This window comes from Oreochromis niloticus, unplaced genomic scaffold (assembly GCF_001858045.2).
Source record: "Oreochromis niloticus isolate F11D_XX unplaced genomic scaffold, O_niloticus_UMD_NMBU tig00003244_pilon, whole genome shotgun sequence".
In the NCBI taxonomy this organism is placed as follows: Eukaryota; Metazoa; Chordata; class Actinopteri; order Cichliformes; family Cichlidae; genus Oreochromis; species Oreochromis niloticus.
The window spans coordinates 47,389-62,623 of NW_020327821.1; the positions used below are offsets into that span (position 1 = coordinate 47,389).

Genomic DNA, 15,235 nt, shown 5'->3' on the forward strand with positions numbered 1-15,235 from the left:
CACCAGCAGAAATATTAATGGGAAGAAAACTACAGACCACTCTTCCTTACACAACAACCAGGAAACACAAACAAGTGAGAGACAAAATGAAACAGTTGCAGAAGAGACAAAAGGTCAACTTTGACAAGTCCTCAAGAAGTCTAAAACCACTCGCACCCAATGAAGCAGTCAGAGTGGAAGATGCAAACACCTGGACAAAGAGAGCAACTGTACTGGAGGAGGTAAACCCAAGATCATACAATGTGAAAACTGAAGATGGACTGATGTTAAGGAGAAATCGGAGGAGTTTACTGTACACTCAAAAGACAATGGGACCATCAGAAGGACAGTGTGATGACAACAACACACCACCTGAACCAACAACACCTGTGAAAAGGCAGCGGCAGGTTATGTTTACATGCATGGATGTGAGCCATGTTAAAAATAAAGAAGCTTGCTCACTACTACTAATGTTTTATTAAAACACGACAGACGTTTTCCAGTGGACTTCAAAAGTCAGGAAGTCAGTCAGTAGGAGAGTGGAGCTAAATTATCATCCACTCTAATTCCTTACAGTTTGTAATCTGTATAATCAGCTCCTCTGTTCTTAAATCTAATAGAGTGTCCTTTTTGTTTGGAGTATGGAAGCATGCTGTACATACTTGTGTTTAGCTGCTCATGATCTGAGTCATAATACCAGAATTATAGCTTAAAGGCTTTATTCTTTAGAAAAAAATGTGAAGCAATGATGCTAAACAGTCATTCTGTCAAGATCTCTGTTTGTAGCTCATCACAACCTGATGCACCATTGCAGCCCCTGGGTCAGAAATGCTGACTTCAACACTTGTGTCGTGATAATTAGCGCAAGAATAAAAGCTAAAATGTGCCTTTCATAAGGTAAATGTAGTTACTGAACAATTGTGAAGTTGTGATGACACAGGAAGATATGTTATGATAGCTTAATGGAAATCATGTCTCTCTTTTTCAGAATACAGAATGCACTTTAAGGAAGAATAGCATGTAGCAAGTATTCATTTTATATTATTTGATCAGTATGTATATTTTTTTGTTCTTTAGCACAATCGCACGAAAAGTATGTGAACCTTTTAACTGGTTAAACACACACACACACACACACACACACACACACACACACACACACACACACACCTACACACACACACACCTACACACACACACACACACAATAAGGTTTTTCTGCCTCTTTATTTATCACACAGATGTCAAATGACACCCTGGTGACGCCGTTAGGAATGTCCGCCAGGTGGATTGTACAACATGAAATCATTTTTGGTGTTTTTCACAGATTTAGAATGATCAAAAAATAACTTCAGACAAGCATTTCAGGTAGCTGCAGACCAGATATGCATAGAGAGAACCAATGTCCAGAGACCGTCCTCAGAGAAGTACTCAGACATGCTCATTTTGTGCTTTAGAGCAAAAGATGAATGCAGTTTATTTTCATCACTTGCAAATACATTTTTAACATTTTTGACCCATAAAAGTTACACAAAGAAGTACAAAAAATGCATGAATAAACAATGAAACAATTGAAAACAAATAATCAAAACTTAGCAAAGGCAACATTAAAGGGTTTGTGGCACAGGTAAAATTTTTCTGAATCTTTGTTAGTTCCATTCAGTTTTATTTATACAGCGCCAGATCACAACAACAGTTGCGTCAATGCACTTTATACTGGAAGGTAAAGATCGTACAGCATTACAAAGAAAACTGAAAAAACAATCTTTAATTTTCACTGTCATAATCAAAATTGTCATATATGCCTCTCTCAAGATGTACAGGTAGGCCATTTTCACATTTTATCTTAGTCTTCTTTCCTTTGAGTACTAGAGACTTGTATTTACAAGGCTTCTCACTTTTCCTCTTACAGTTAATAACATCAAATTTGTGGGTGATGTATTCATTCTTTTTACCTTTACACAAAGCCTTAACCTTTTCTGCTTTCTGGTTGATAAACGTATTAATTCGCTTGCACTGATTTATGCCATTAACGTTTTTCATCATGTCATCACATTTACGAGAGCCGTTTTCTGGAAGGATGTGTTTCCTTTTGAAATAATTGTAAGTTTGCGAGAGCACAGCAGCACAGAGCAGCAGCAGCAGCAAACAGGCACTCTGAACCCTCATGATTCCCTGGGGAAGGAAAACAGAGAATATTTAAATGAGTCTCTCCTCTGTACTGTTTTGGTTTCATTGATATAATTCAACAATCATAATAAACCTCCTTAAAAACCATAAGATCAAGATAAAGACATTTGTAGCAATCTAATCTGGAAAATGAACTTTGTGGTTATTTTTCTAAAAGCTTTTAGATTACAGGTATAATAAAACAATACTCACAGAAAATAATGTGTAAAATAATGAAAATAATACTCTGCATAGATTTACCCTACTCTCTCGACTGTGTTACATTAGAAACAACTTTTTTATGTCTTACCAAAATTTTGTTTGTCACACTTCTCAAAATTACCTAAGTTTTTGTTTTACTGACAGCAGACTTACCTTGACTTGTGAGTTGGTTGCTGGTTTGGGTACAAGGTGGTCGTCTGCAGCACCAGCTGGTAAAGATATCTTCAGTCAGTGAATTTCCCTGAATGTGGTGAATGGTTACAGTGAATTAATTCTACAGTGTCAAACTAAACACAAATCAATGGAGACATTTCAGATATTAAGCTTTAGCAAGATTGACCTAATCACAGAAACCACATCATGTTTATCAGATATGCAAATTCACTGAGACTAGAATATGATGGGTTTCTGTTGTTTTCCTGTCTTTATTGTCTGTTTGAGTAGATTCAAACAGATTAAATTAAAACAGATTATTTAGCAGTTAGAGGATATTATTTCAAAGCGCATTTTATTAAATACATTTATTATAGTATCACAACAAAAGTATCGAAACCCGTTTAATGTCCCATAAATTTGATCTGGTCTTCATTTTGACACAGAAATTTCACCTCAAAATCCTATGAACTTCAATAATGAGTCAAACACAACTTTTTCTTCATTTGCATTTTAAGATGATGAAACCCCAAAATCTGATGTGGATACCGATGTAGACGTGACCAAAGGGCCTAGACCGATTACTGCTGGCTTGGAGCTCTTTGAAGAACAAATACTGAAGAGTTTTCTGACAGACAGAACACCTGACACATACAGATGATGACACCTCTGACTGAATGGGAATAACTACCTAAGAGCCTCCAACTACAAGATTTACAACAATAACAACACAGTCATTTACTTTGAGTGTTTCAGTGTGTATATGTGCTACTGGTATCAGTATCAGAATACTGGTATGTGATGGCAAGTCTAAAGCTGGTGTAGTTATTGAACTAGGTTTAACACTAAATTAGCAGGTATTTCAGTCCCAGTGCTCTGATCCCCATCATGGTGAAGAGAGGTTGTTTTAATTTGAACATGCAGAGGAATGTTAGAGCAGAGGAATTTTTATTCCCCCCCCCCCCTCCACACACACACACACACACACACACACACACACACACGCACACACACACACACAGACCTACACCTAAACATCCACATTCCAATGTAAAGAACAAACACCCATTGATGTATAAATAAAGACCAGGGCAGTCTCAGAGCGCGTGTCTCAGAGCCCTGCTCTGTGCTGCCCTTGTATACAAGTAAAACTGTGTTTCTCCTCTCTGATTCTCAACTGAAGAAGTGTTTTAGAATAATTCTCCTGACACTTGTGAATGTTTAATGACTGTTGCCTCCTCTTAAAACAAATATGTAAATCTACTGTATCTGTGGACTTAGAGAGCTTCACTGGAGGCTTCGACCACTGGCAGGAGCCTCAGAAGAGCCTCCTCTGAAGCAGAATATTTATTCAGGTCAAACACCTCCAGATTTTCTTCTGATGACAATAAGAAGAAGATCAGAGCTGCCCACTGAGCAGGGGAAGAGAAAATCGGGAGAGGTTACCTGATCTCATGTATTGTTCGATGTTCTCCACTAGAGATTGATCTTTTAATTCATTAAGACAATGTTATAGATTGATGTTTTTCTCTGCAGACAGATTGTTACTGATATTCTCCTTGATGTACTGGACTGTTTCCTGATTGGCATTTAAGCTGCTTTCTGTCTGTGTCAACAGGCCTTGTAGGAGAGTCTGATTGGTCTGCAGTGAAAGACCCAGGAGAAAGCTGAGGAACAAGTCCAGGTGTCCATTTGAACTTCAGACTTCTGGGAGGTTGTTTGTTGATCTTCCAACAAGCTGCCAGAATGGCAAGCTTGCAGCAGCTATGCACCCGACTCAGTTCCCAAATCACTCTGCTACCCCCTACTGTCCAAAGTTTTATACATTCCCTTGGCAACATAGAACTTACATGACTTTGTGGATTTAAACTACACCAATAAACCAGCAACATAAAACATGCATAATAATCTCCATATATCATGCCACTTAACTCACAATTGTGACCACATATTTGTGTGGATCACACTTAGATGCACAAAGCAAAACACACTGGTCTGGTACAGCCCTTGCTCCTCTTTAAAGATCTATGTGAACACTCCTGAGTACACTGAGGCTGCTCTGATATCGATACCACACTCTGTCACGTCTGATTCGTAGAAGATCAGGTTTCCTTTCTGCAACTGCTGAAAAGCCAGCTTTCCCAGATACTCAGTCATCTTCCTGCTCTCTGGACTCCATTGTTGATTTGTCCCAGCTCCTCCATCATACTAGACCTTCTTCACTTTGGCCTGAACCACCAGGGAGTGGATGTACATCTTAGTCAGGGTCTTGGGCAGCTCTCCTACCTTGCTTGTTTTCAGCATATCCTCCAGAACCGTAGCGGTGATCCAGCAGAAGACTGGGATGCGGCACATGATGTCGAGGCAACTTCTTCACATAGGAGATGATCTGTTTGGCCTGCATCTTATCTCTAAATCTCTTCCAGACGTAGGCCTCCTTCTTTTGGGTCAGTTAACCCTCTAACCTCTGTCACCATGTCAACACACTTAGGAGGGATCTCATTGGCTGCTGCAGGTCGTGTGGTTATCCAGAGGCGAGTAGAGGGAAGTAAGTTCCCCCTGTTGAGGTTTGTCAGCAGCACATCTACTGAGGTGGACTTTCTAGGGTCAGTTAAGATCTTAAGATATTGTGGAAGTCCAGAGGAAGTTGACACTCATCCAGGCCATCAAAGATTAATATAACCTTGAAGTCTTCAAAACTAAAAATTTCTGCTCTTTTGGTTTCAGTGTAGAAATGATTAACAAGTCCCACCACGCTGAATTGTTCTTCTTTCAGCACATTAAGTTCTCTGAAGGTGATTGGAAATGTGAATTCGATGTCCTGATTGGCTTTATCTTCTGCCCAGTCCAGAGTGAACTTCTGAGTCACTCTCCAACTCTCCTATATCTCTCCCGCACCTGCAGAGTGAACTCCTGGAGAGCAGAGACCCCCTGCAAGGATGTAACAACCTCCCCGCCAGTTGAAGAGGCCCCTAGTTCTGCCGATGCACCAGAGGCCCCCTGCGCCAAGGCTGTGCATGCACCCACCCACAACCCGGCAATACACCAACTAGAAACCAAGCCCCCAAGACTCAGCCAGAGCCCCGGCCCGGAGGCGGAGCACCCCCAGAACCCCAAGCCGCCAAGCCAGCCCAGAACCCACCCCAGGGCAGCTAGGCTACCAGGCCAGTAACCCACGTCTGCCAGCACAGACCCTCCCCCAGCCCTGCTACACGCAGCCACCAGGAAAACATCACCCAAGGGAAACCAGAGCCCAAGTAACCCAAGTTTTTTAATGTTAGTGGGGAAATCATAAACTCTTGAAGTCACCATGTTTCATATTTGACTCAGTTTTCCTGTTAATACTCCATCAACTTTGATCTACATCTTTAGTTTCAGTGTCTGAACTCTGAACATTTTTGGGTCTGTAGTCTTACAACTGATAATTTACCCTCGCTAAACTCCACGCATGCCTCGTGAGCTAAATGTGTATTCACTAGAGTTACCCAAGTTCTGCTGACATGTCATTCTCTCAGTGAATTTGAGTATCTCACATGAACATAGTACTCATCTTAACTTTATTCAAATTAGAGCACTCAACTTCCAGGTATTGAGACTGATAATAGCATACAGTCAATAGCTGAGCATAACAAAGTGTTACACTTCCCCCTAAAAAATGTCCAGAGAGAGAACAAAAGGGGAGATCGAGATGCAACTAAATCTTTCCTTTTTTTAACTTAATGCTTGAATATAAAATGCATCATTTCATGGTTTGAGCTCACTCTTTACTGCATTCTTTGTATAAAAGAGGTGTTCAGGAAAAAGGAGCACTGCATAAATCTTAAGAGATTCCCCGGATCAGTCCTCCTAACTACTCTAATCACAAATTTATCAGAGACGGTTATTTAATCCCTCTTGGATAAATGTAAATGTGTCAATAACAGAAACTATAATAGCATGTGTAAAAAAAAGTTGTAGAAAGCTTTTTGTTTTTCAAAATGATCTGAAAAACTGACTGTGAACTGATGTCACTTAATGCTAAAATGAAAAATGTGAAAATAAAAATTTGTCTGTGGAGTTATGAGGACTGAATTTACCAGGCCTCCGTAGTCAGCTCCTCCCTCTTTAAAGCAGATTACAAACAGGCTGGATAAGACATGTCTGCCACTGGTCCTGTTGCATTATAGTTGATGTGGGTTACATTGGGTCTGAAATAAGAAACATCACAGGTTCTGCTGTATGGTTGTGTAACATATTTGTTATTGATACTGAGTGAAAAAAACTGTTATAGTAGACCATTTCTAGATTCCAGATGTTAATCAGCAGTCATTATCAGAGATGGGCAGTAACGCGCTACTTGTAACACCGGAGTTACAAGTAACGCGTTACTGTAATCTGATTACTTTTTTCAAACAACGAGTAATGTAAGGGATTACTTTTGCAAAAAAGTAATTAAATTACTGTTACTTTCCCGTAAGCACGCTGCATTGCCGTGTTACTAAACTGTCATAATTTTGTGTGTGAGTGTGTCTCATGACAATGACATACGCGCATGCGATGCCGTGGCAGCAACAGACGTGTGTAGATCAACAATGGATAATATGGAGTGCAGGAGAAAGTACGACCATGTAGCGTTAAAAGCGTGGAAGTACTTACATTACTTCAAGTTTTATTCCGTAGAAAATGACAAAAACATAAGCGTCCGCTGTACACTCTACATGGGAAGAAAACTTCTTTCCACGGCAACAAATTAAAATTCAAATCTGAGCAAGCACCTAGCACGCTGCCACGGTAATGTGAAATTCACAGAGAAACCCCTGGATCTTTCCACTGACATGACTGCTGCAACACCGGGTAAACGTCCACTGGCCCCACTCCTGCCTAAACAGGTGAAAAATAGATTTAAAAGCGACAGGACTCACAGTGACAGTGCCCCCGAGTCTTTGATTTTATTTATTTTTTGCTGTGTTTTACTTGCATCTATCTGAAAGAGCGAGTGTAAACACAAAAAATAATTTATATGATGTGCTGGAATATGCAGAAAACAGGTTTAAATGTTAAACAAATCTCTTCAAGTCAAAGACTGCTGCATATAATTTAATTTATGCTTAATGCAATGTGCATAAAGTTAAAAGATTAAAACTAAGAAAACAATTTTTAAAAAGAGACTTTTTCATTTGATTCAATTTTATATGATGGATATTGCAGAAAAAAAATAGAATTGGGCTGAAAGGTCTATTGCTTTATTAAGTGTTCAGGTTGTGTATCATGTTTTTAAATAGAAACTAAGTAATAAGTAACTAATGACTTTTGAAAATAAGTGATCAGTAATGTAACGGGATTACTTTTTTAGAGAAGTAATAAGTAATAAGTAACTAATTACTTTTTTTCAAGTAACTTGAACAACACTGGTCATTATACAGCTGTTAAACCGAGCTCTACAAGTCTTAAATTGTGAAAAATGTTCTTTGTGACTGCACAGCAAGTGAAGCATTTATAGTCAATGTCCAAGAGGTAAGTTTAAAAACTGAACAAATAAAAACCATTTACGTTTATCACCATGGAGGCAAAAAGACGAAAGTTTGGAGATAGGCTCAAATGTCACCTGTTAAAAATGGTGTTTTTGTTTCCTCCAGGTAAAAGTATCCTCCAGGTCCAGTGTGTGTGCTGTCTTTTGCTGACATCGAAACACCTTTCTTCATTCACCAGGGTAAATAAGCAACTTTGCAACTTCAAGGTGAAGAAGTGTGATATAGTTTACAGAACATCAACACCCTCTATTGATTTCTGTTGAAATAAACTTTTTAAAATCTCACCTGGATTTAGTTGAGCTGTATTCTTGCTAAACACTTCAGCAAAAGACACAGAGATCCCACTACAACATAGAGCTAAAGTTTAACATGACATTAGCAAACAACAAGGAAATGGTTCTCAGCATATCCTAATAATGTGGATGTCTGCTTCTGATTTGAATAAAGAAAAGATGAGTACTGTGGAGAAATTTGTGTATGAACAAAGATGTCACAGTTTGTTCATTTTATGAGGTCTAATTTACATAACAGTTCACAGAGTAAAGAACAGCATAACTTTTGTACTGTACCTTTCATGTGATCTGACTATAAAAGAAAAATGCTTTAAATTCCTGGATCAATTGACATTTATGAGTTAGTTTGCTTTAGCAAATTGTGTGTTTTGACATTTTTGTCAGATGAATATCAGATCACATGACCAATATAGGATTCAGTTTTGTATTATTGTATTAAATTTAAGCACTAAAATGTAATATCCCCCAAATGTTATAGCTCAGTTACCTTTTGTATCTAATAAATTAGCTTTGTACATTGAGCTGTCTGTGAATATAACTGACTTCCACTGTCCAGATATGGACTTAGTCCCATGCTATACTACCAGATTATGTGAGTAGGCAAATCTTGTATAACCTACATATCATACATGCAGGGCTGCCTTTAGTGATTTCTGTTGAGATAAACTTCATTTTTCATGCAAAATGTAGAGGCTATCACATGATGACAGTTCATGCAGACACTATATAATGAATCCAAAGTACCCATTTACCAGCTTCAGAGAATTTCTCTTCCTGAAGACATCTTCGTCTACTGGTGTTTCAGACGACTGACTGCCAGTTAACCCGCCACTCATCAGTCAAGCAAAAGATTCAGGTACGTGTCCTAATGTGGAAAAGTTTGCATTACTTGTGCAGCTATGAAAGCCAGAGCAGGATGTTTATTCAGAGTAATTACAGAGCATTAACTGAATTGAAATAACATTTAAATATAAAAGTATATAAAAGTCATGTATTGTTCTGTTTAAAATCTTGTTGGTTGACAAAGATCCACAAAGTAGATTTTTTAGTGCAATGTGCTGAATGTTTTTAACGATTATTGAATTAAGTAAAATCAAATAAACTACTCTCAACTGCTCCACTAAAACTAAAATAAAACAGACTAATGTAAATGTTCTGCTTTTCTTCACCAGGGAATCATGATGGTTCAGTGCACCTGCTTGCTGCTGCTGCTGCTCTCCACTGCTGTGTTCTCACAAAATTATAAGGACTTCAAAGTGAAACACACGCTTGTGGAGGCAAAGAATAACAAAGATTGTGCTACTTTGATGAAAGCTGTCAATGAACTGGAAAATTCAAAAAAGACAACTCCACCGGGAAAGTGCAAGGGAAAGAATACTTTCATTGACGAAAGTGACGAGCAAATAATTCAGAACATGTGTACACCTGATTCTGACAAGAAATTTGTTAACTTACCATTTAACTCTTTTGACTGTGTGACAAAAGATAAAAAGGAACCTTGTTCATACACACAAGAAAAACCTAATGAGAAAAAGAAGATATGTCAGTGGTAAGACATTATAAAACACATTGAAGGAATACAAAACAGTCAGAGTTTTGTTCAGAGAACTACGTGCGCACGGGTGAGTGATCGGGCGATACTCACCCCGAGGCTTTGGAGTCAGCTTTATTTATACTCAAGCATGTTTGCGTCACAGACACATGTAGGAAGAGATAACATACCACTCCTTACACAAGCATAAAACATATACGTTCAACTGTCAGTAAGGAACTGGTCAAGCCTATCTTAAGGGGAACAGAAGCCAGTTGGTTCCTGTTCCCAACGGCAGACTCAGCAAAGGTGAGGTTTCCTGTGGCAACCTCCTTATGCCAGTCATTTTTAGAAGTCAGCAAGGCTCACGTGCATGTGTAGTGACAAGATACATGTAGTATAAAATATATGAACATCATTGTACATTCGCAAACCTATTTAGGGAAAGCATGTTATTTAATAAAACATTAAACAAAATCTCTTAACAAGATAAAATGTGAAAAAGACAAATCCGAGAATAAGATTCTACCTGTACACCTTGAGGCTGGTAGTGTTTAGGGGAAGACTCAGCAGTTGATTCCAGTTTGAAACTGTTGTGTTGTCTTCTTAACTACTTGTTCAAAAGAATTTCTTAAAATGTGTTGATAATCATGTGATCGTCTTCTCACAAACATGAAGAGGAATTGTAAGGATTTGAGTTGATCACATGTAAGAAACCAGAATAAACTTCTTTCATCCAATTTAATGCTGCAGAAAATTTGTTGCAGAAGTTGTCTCATTATTTCTCACTCTCAAGGTTCACAAGTTCTTATTTGATGTTAAAATCTAAAGAAAAAAATGCTCTGTCCATCTTGTCTGTGCTATTTTTGGGGGCTTTTTTTCATAATCTTATATTGAAGAATTTCAGAAATTCTAAGATTAAGTTACCACAGTTCTCCAGCACTGCAGTTTTTATCCTCTCGTCATGAGCATGAATGTCATGGTAATTTTGGGCTTTTGATGATTTCTTAGAATGATTCTTTTTTTACAATTGTGCACAAAACTGCCCAGGTCTTCCCACCTGCAGTCAGTGGGCCTGGCAAGGCAAATGTGTGGGGTGGATGCATCCATTATAAACAACTTTTGTTCTTTAGTGAGTGAAATGGCAAGCACAGCAAATGTAAAGCTCTAAAATAAGCATTTCACTGTTAGTTTATCATTTTCAATTCTGTACCACTTCCCCTCATGTCTCTCATCAGGGCCCTGCGAAGCACAGTGAGAAGTGCAGTGCAGGCCGTCAGCAGCCAAAACAGGCATCTGGAGGCATGCAGTCACGTGCTGTTTGTAAAAAGATAACTTTCAGTGAGCAGCCCTGCCTGCAGCCTCCATTCATATTCGAAGGCAGGGGTCACAGGGCTGTATTTCACCATTGCATAGTCACATTCTGACTGTGTGATTGTAAGGCCATCATGGCAGGAGATCAAATTTATGTTTAATTTACACATTAAGTAAATTTATTGGACATGAGTCTGACCATAGAAAATTATGTTTTAACTTTTGGCCCTGTCCGTCAATACAGGACAGGGGAACTGTGAAAATCGCCCTTTGAACATGCCCTGTTGTAGAGACAGAGTGGGAGTACCTTCTAATGTTGGCTGGAATTTCAGGGAGGGTGAGAGCGTAACACAGAGTGGCTCCGGAGTCTACAGGAAATTCCACATTCTCACCACACACAGACAATGTATACATAGGCAGAGATTTAAATGTACATATTTTGTTAAATGTACATATGTGCCCTCTGGATGGCATGAAATGCAACTTGAGGGAATGCGTTCTAAGTGTTCAATGGCGTCTTGCAACAGTATGTGTGTGTGTGTGTGTAACACTTTTTTTTTGTATCAACATGAGCACTTGTTAGCAAAGCATTCTTCATTGCGTCAGCATGTGTGTGTGCATCCGTTTGTGTGTGGCTCTTGTATCACTCCTCACTGTATCAGCATGTGTGTGTATAGGTTTGTGTTTGTGTGTGCATTACTTCGTACTGAATCAGCGTGTGTGTGTGTGTGTGTGTGTGTGTGTGTGTGTGTGTGTGTGTGTGTCATCACTTTCCTGTTCTGTTGTTTTGGGCAAACCATGGCCTGAAGCGTCCGCTGGGGTGCTGCCCTCCTCCTCTTCAGTCTGCTTGCAGCCACTGCTGCTGATCACTGCGCTGTCCACCCTGGTTCTGACCCCGATTGGGGCAGTCCTTTCTCCAGTATCCATTCTGGGTGCAGGTGAAACATACGTCTTGGTCTGTGTTTTGTCCATTTTGAGGTTGCTTATGACCTCGATTGCTCCTTCTACCTCTGCCACGCCCTTTTTCTCTGCTGCCCAATCCTTCGTGCTGATTTGCCACGGCCTTGTACAGTGTTAATGCAGCGACTGTAGAGGTCAGCATTCTGTTGCTCTGCCTCTCTTTTGGGGCGAGACATCACAGCTCTGTCAGCTAAGGCCTGTCTGGGGATCTCCTCCCCTGTAGTGAGAGGAGGCCTTGGGTCTAGTGCCCTCCATCTCCTTTGGATGAGGTCCCCCTCCTGCAGCTCCGTTGGCGTTTTCAGGTTGTTGTGGTGGGTCCAGCTGCTGCAGCGGTGGGTCAGGGTCACGTCGAAGAGGGTAGAGGAGAGAGCAGGAGTCCAGGTCAGCTTTAGCTTTCTGTAGTGGGGCATAAGCACAAAAAAGGGTAGCGGTGTATGAACAGGAAAATGATGTGTTGTTTGCTGCGTTTTACGGAGGCGGGAGGGGTGCTGACACGGGCCCTGTGTCAGCTTTCTCCCTCTCTCCTCCTTTCTCACCTCTTTTTTCACTTTGTTTTGTTTTGTTTTGTTTTTTTTAAAGCTGCTGTTGTAGGTTAATACACTCTCTTTTCATCATTCATACTTAGCAAACCAGCTGATTTAGCCCCTTGATTTTTCAACATTTCTTTTGCTATTTAGTAACACATTCAATGCATTGTAACCCCTATTTCTTCACCATAGAGTCAAAGATTGAGTTCTCTCCTTGGCCACCCGGTGGGGCGTGCGCCACAGCCCATGCCCCAGACCTCAATTCGGCCATGCTGGCTGTCTTGGGGATCCAGATCCCATGTTACTCGCTTAAGTGTCCTTAGCGAGGCCTTTCTGCGTTAACGGACCAAAAGTGCTAAAATACCGCTCTGCAGACTCTAAGTAACCCAGCCAACTTTCCCGTGAGCCACTGCTCCGGGGGCTATTAGATCCTTTGTCTAGTTAAGACGTCAGGAAATTGCTCCGTGCTTAGGCTCAGAACTTCACCGTGTCCAATCACAGAGGTGCGCAACATTCACCCACCCTCTGGCCTGGCTGAACAGAGAACTCCAGTGACTTATGTTTATATATATATCAAGTATAAACATAGGTTGGACACAGCTCACCGGTGCAGATTCTCCTCTAGTTCTTTTGGATGATCTCGGTGTGTTGCTGAGGACTCCCCCCACAACTCCCCCTTTTTGATGCTTTGGTGGGACCAAGGATTGACTTTTTCCCTCTGGGTGATCAGCCGTCTTTGGGGTCATTCCTCAGCGCCCACACTCCGAGCATCCTGGTCATGACGTCAAGCTTGTCGTGGAATTTTGTAAATAAAGTCTGCAACACGGAAAGAGCTGTGATCAAGCTATTTATTACTGCACAGGAGAGCCAACACACACATCAAACATCACAGTTCACAGTCATGCCAGCTCTGCCCTTGGGACGTCTCAGCTCCTCTTTTATACCTCCTCCCCAAACACAACTCTCTGTATCTTTTAGTTACAACAGGTCTCAGTCCCACGGGCTGTGGCTGGGCAGAGAGCAACTCCCACTATCTTTTCCCAGGTAGCTCCTGGTACCAGTCATCTTGGGAGTTTCGTCCTTCTACGCCCTAACAGCAGATAACATAGTGAAACATCATTAGGCCTAGCTAAGCAGTTCTTGACGAGGTCATACTAACACACACTCATCTAAGCATGTCATCCAAGCAAACAAAGGTTATACCAAATCCTACAGTGAGATTATAAACACATAAATCTAAATGTGTGGATGAACTAGAATTTTCCATAACAGCCCATAATGAGTGTATGTAAACTTCTGACCACAACTCTATCTGTATTAAAAAGGAGTGACAACAGCATTTCAATAGCAAAACAGCATGCATGACTATTCTTATTGCAGGCAGACCTACAAACAGTTCTGGAGTGGAAACTAAAGCTAGGAAATAATGTTGGTGCATATTTCTCCTCATGAAACACAAAAAAGTTAAACATAAATAAATTTCCGCTGGAAGAAAAGAAATCACAACAATGTTCATTTTTGCACAAAGCATGAAAACTGTCAAATTCTGACCTTCACTGGACGTATAGCAGCACCCTCTGGCATTTGTGAAGAAGCTTACAGCACCTGACTTTTCCAGGCAGCTTTTCACCATTACTAACCAGGTTAATAAACTAATTAGCTTAGTTTGAACTGGTTTAACACAAAGCCGTTTTACTGAAAGCATACATTAACTTCAAGGAGAGCCAAAGCCAACATACACAAAATGTCTAAAACAAAATCCCATTAAACAAACTAAATTAGAAAAATAATGTTTGAAATCTACAACTCAACTCCCTAATACATCAAGGAAAAAGAGGGTGTCTGTCACAGAGTTCAACTGTATTTCAACAGCATTTTTCTCTGCCAAGGACTTGCAGGCAGAAATTAAAAAATCTCCAAATCTGGGACAAACCATCTTTTACTATTTTGTGATTAACTTACTGTGTGCACGATCCTTGAAAAAATAAATAACATTTGCTCTGACCTTGTGTGATTCCCCTGGCAGCACCATGTCCTGGATGTCCTTCCTTGTCCTTCCAGCCTGTACAGGAGAGCAGGGTCTGGGGTTTTCTTTTTATTACTTTATATATAGTAATGAAAGGATGACTGGACACATCCTCCCTTTAAAAGGAAACGGCATGTTGGTACAGCCAAACACCATTAAAATCTAAATCTAAAATTTTTTACTTTTGCATTTACCTTTCATTATTTACTTACATGGTATGCTGCTGATATACCTTTTGTCTTCTTTCCTGCCTTGTGGCGTTTGGATGAGCTCAGACTGTGATCTGTCTCCCTCTGTTGGTCAATGTAATATCCCACTGGACCCTAAATTTACAAAACTATGATAATCTAATGCTTATTTTTCTACAGTTTATTACTGCCCAAAGGTGAAAATCAAAGTCAGCCTCCTACATGATTTGTGTTACTGGACTACAAAAAGATCAAATCAGAACACCTGCTGTGTCTTCCAGTCAATTCAGTGTCAGTGGTTTAGAAATGTTTTGTTGCTGATCTATTTTTAGGTCAGTATGACTGACACACAGTCACAACAAA

At 40.1% G+C, this 15,235-nt stretch overlaps 3 long non-coding RNA genes across 7 annotated transcripts; 1 reads left to right on the plus strand and 2 right to left on the minus strand.

The window, feature by feature from the left end:
• Positions 1 to 1,203: 1,203 nt before the first annotated feature.
• LOC102080844 (uncharacterized) lies at positions 1,204 to 9,190 on the minus strand. 5 transcript variants are annotated; one of them, XR_002060819.2, is made up of 7 exons: positions 9,079 to 9,190; positions 8,319 to 8,377; positions 8,108 to 8,179; positions 6,600 to 6,710; positions 6,104 to 6,171; positions 2,524 to 2,611; positions 1,204 to 2,154 (listed from the first exon to the last, which is right to left on the minus strand). It is a non-coding gene; the product is annotated as an uncharacterized LOC102080844 (long non-coding RNA). The 5 variants fall into 5 exon arrangements; XR_002060816.2 differs by having other exon boundaries at positions 8,108 to 8,232; XR_003217923.1 differs by having other exon boundaries at positions 8,108 to 8,232; positions 8,319 to 8,390; positions 9,079 to 9,168.
• On the plus strand, positions 8,423 to 9,867 carry LOC112845119 (uncharacterized). The gene is made up of 2 exons (XR_003217924.1): positions 8,423 to 9,182; positions 9,499 to 9,867. It is a non-coding gene; the product is annotated as an uncharacterized LOC112845119 (long non-coding RNA).
• Positions 9,868 to 9,920: 53 nt separating this feature from the next.
• On the minus strand, positions 9,921 to 13,614 carry LOC109200660 (uncharacterized). The gene is made up of 2 exons (XR_002060822.2): positions 13,264 to 13,614; positions 9,921 to 12,527 (listed from the first exon to the last, which is right to left on the minus strand). It is a non-coding gene; the product is annotated as an uncharacterized LOC109200660 (long non-coding RNA).
• Between the last annotated feature and the right edge of the window lie 1,621 nt (positions 13,615 to 15,235).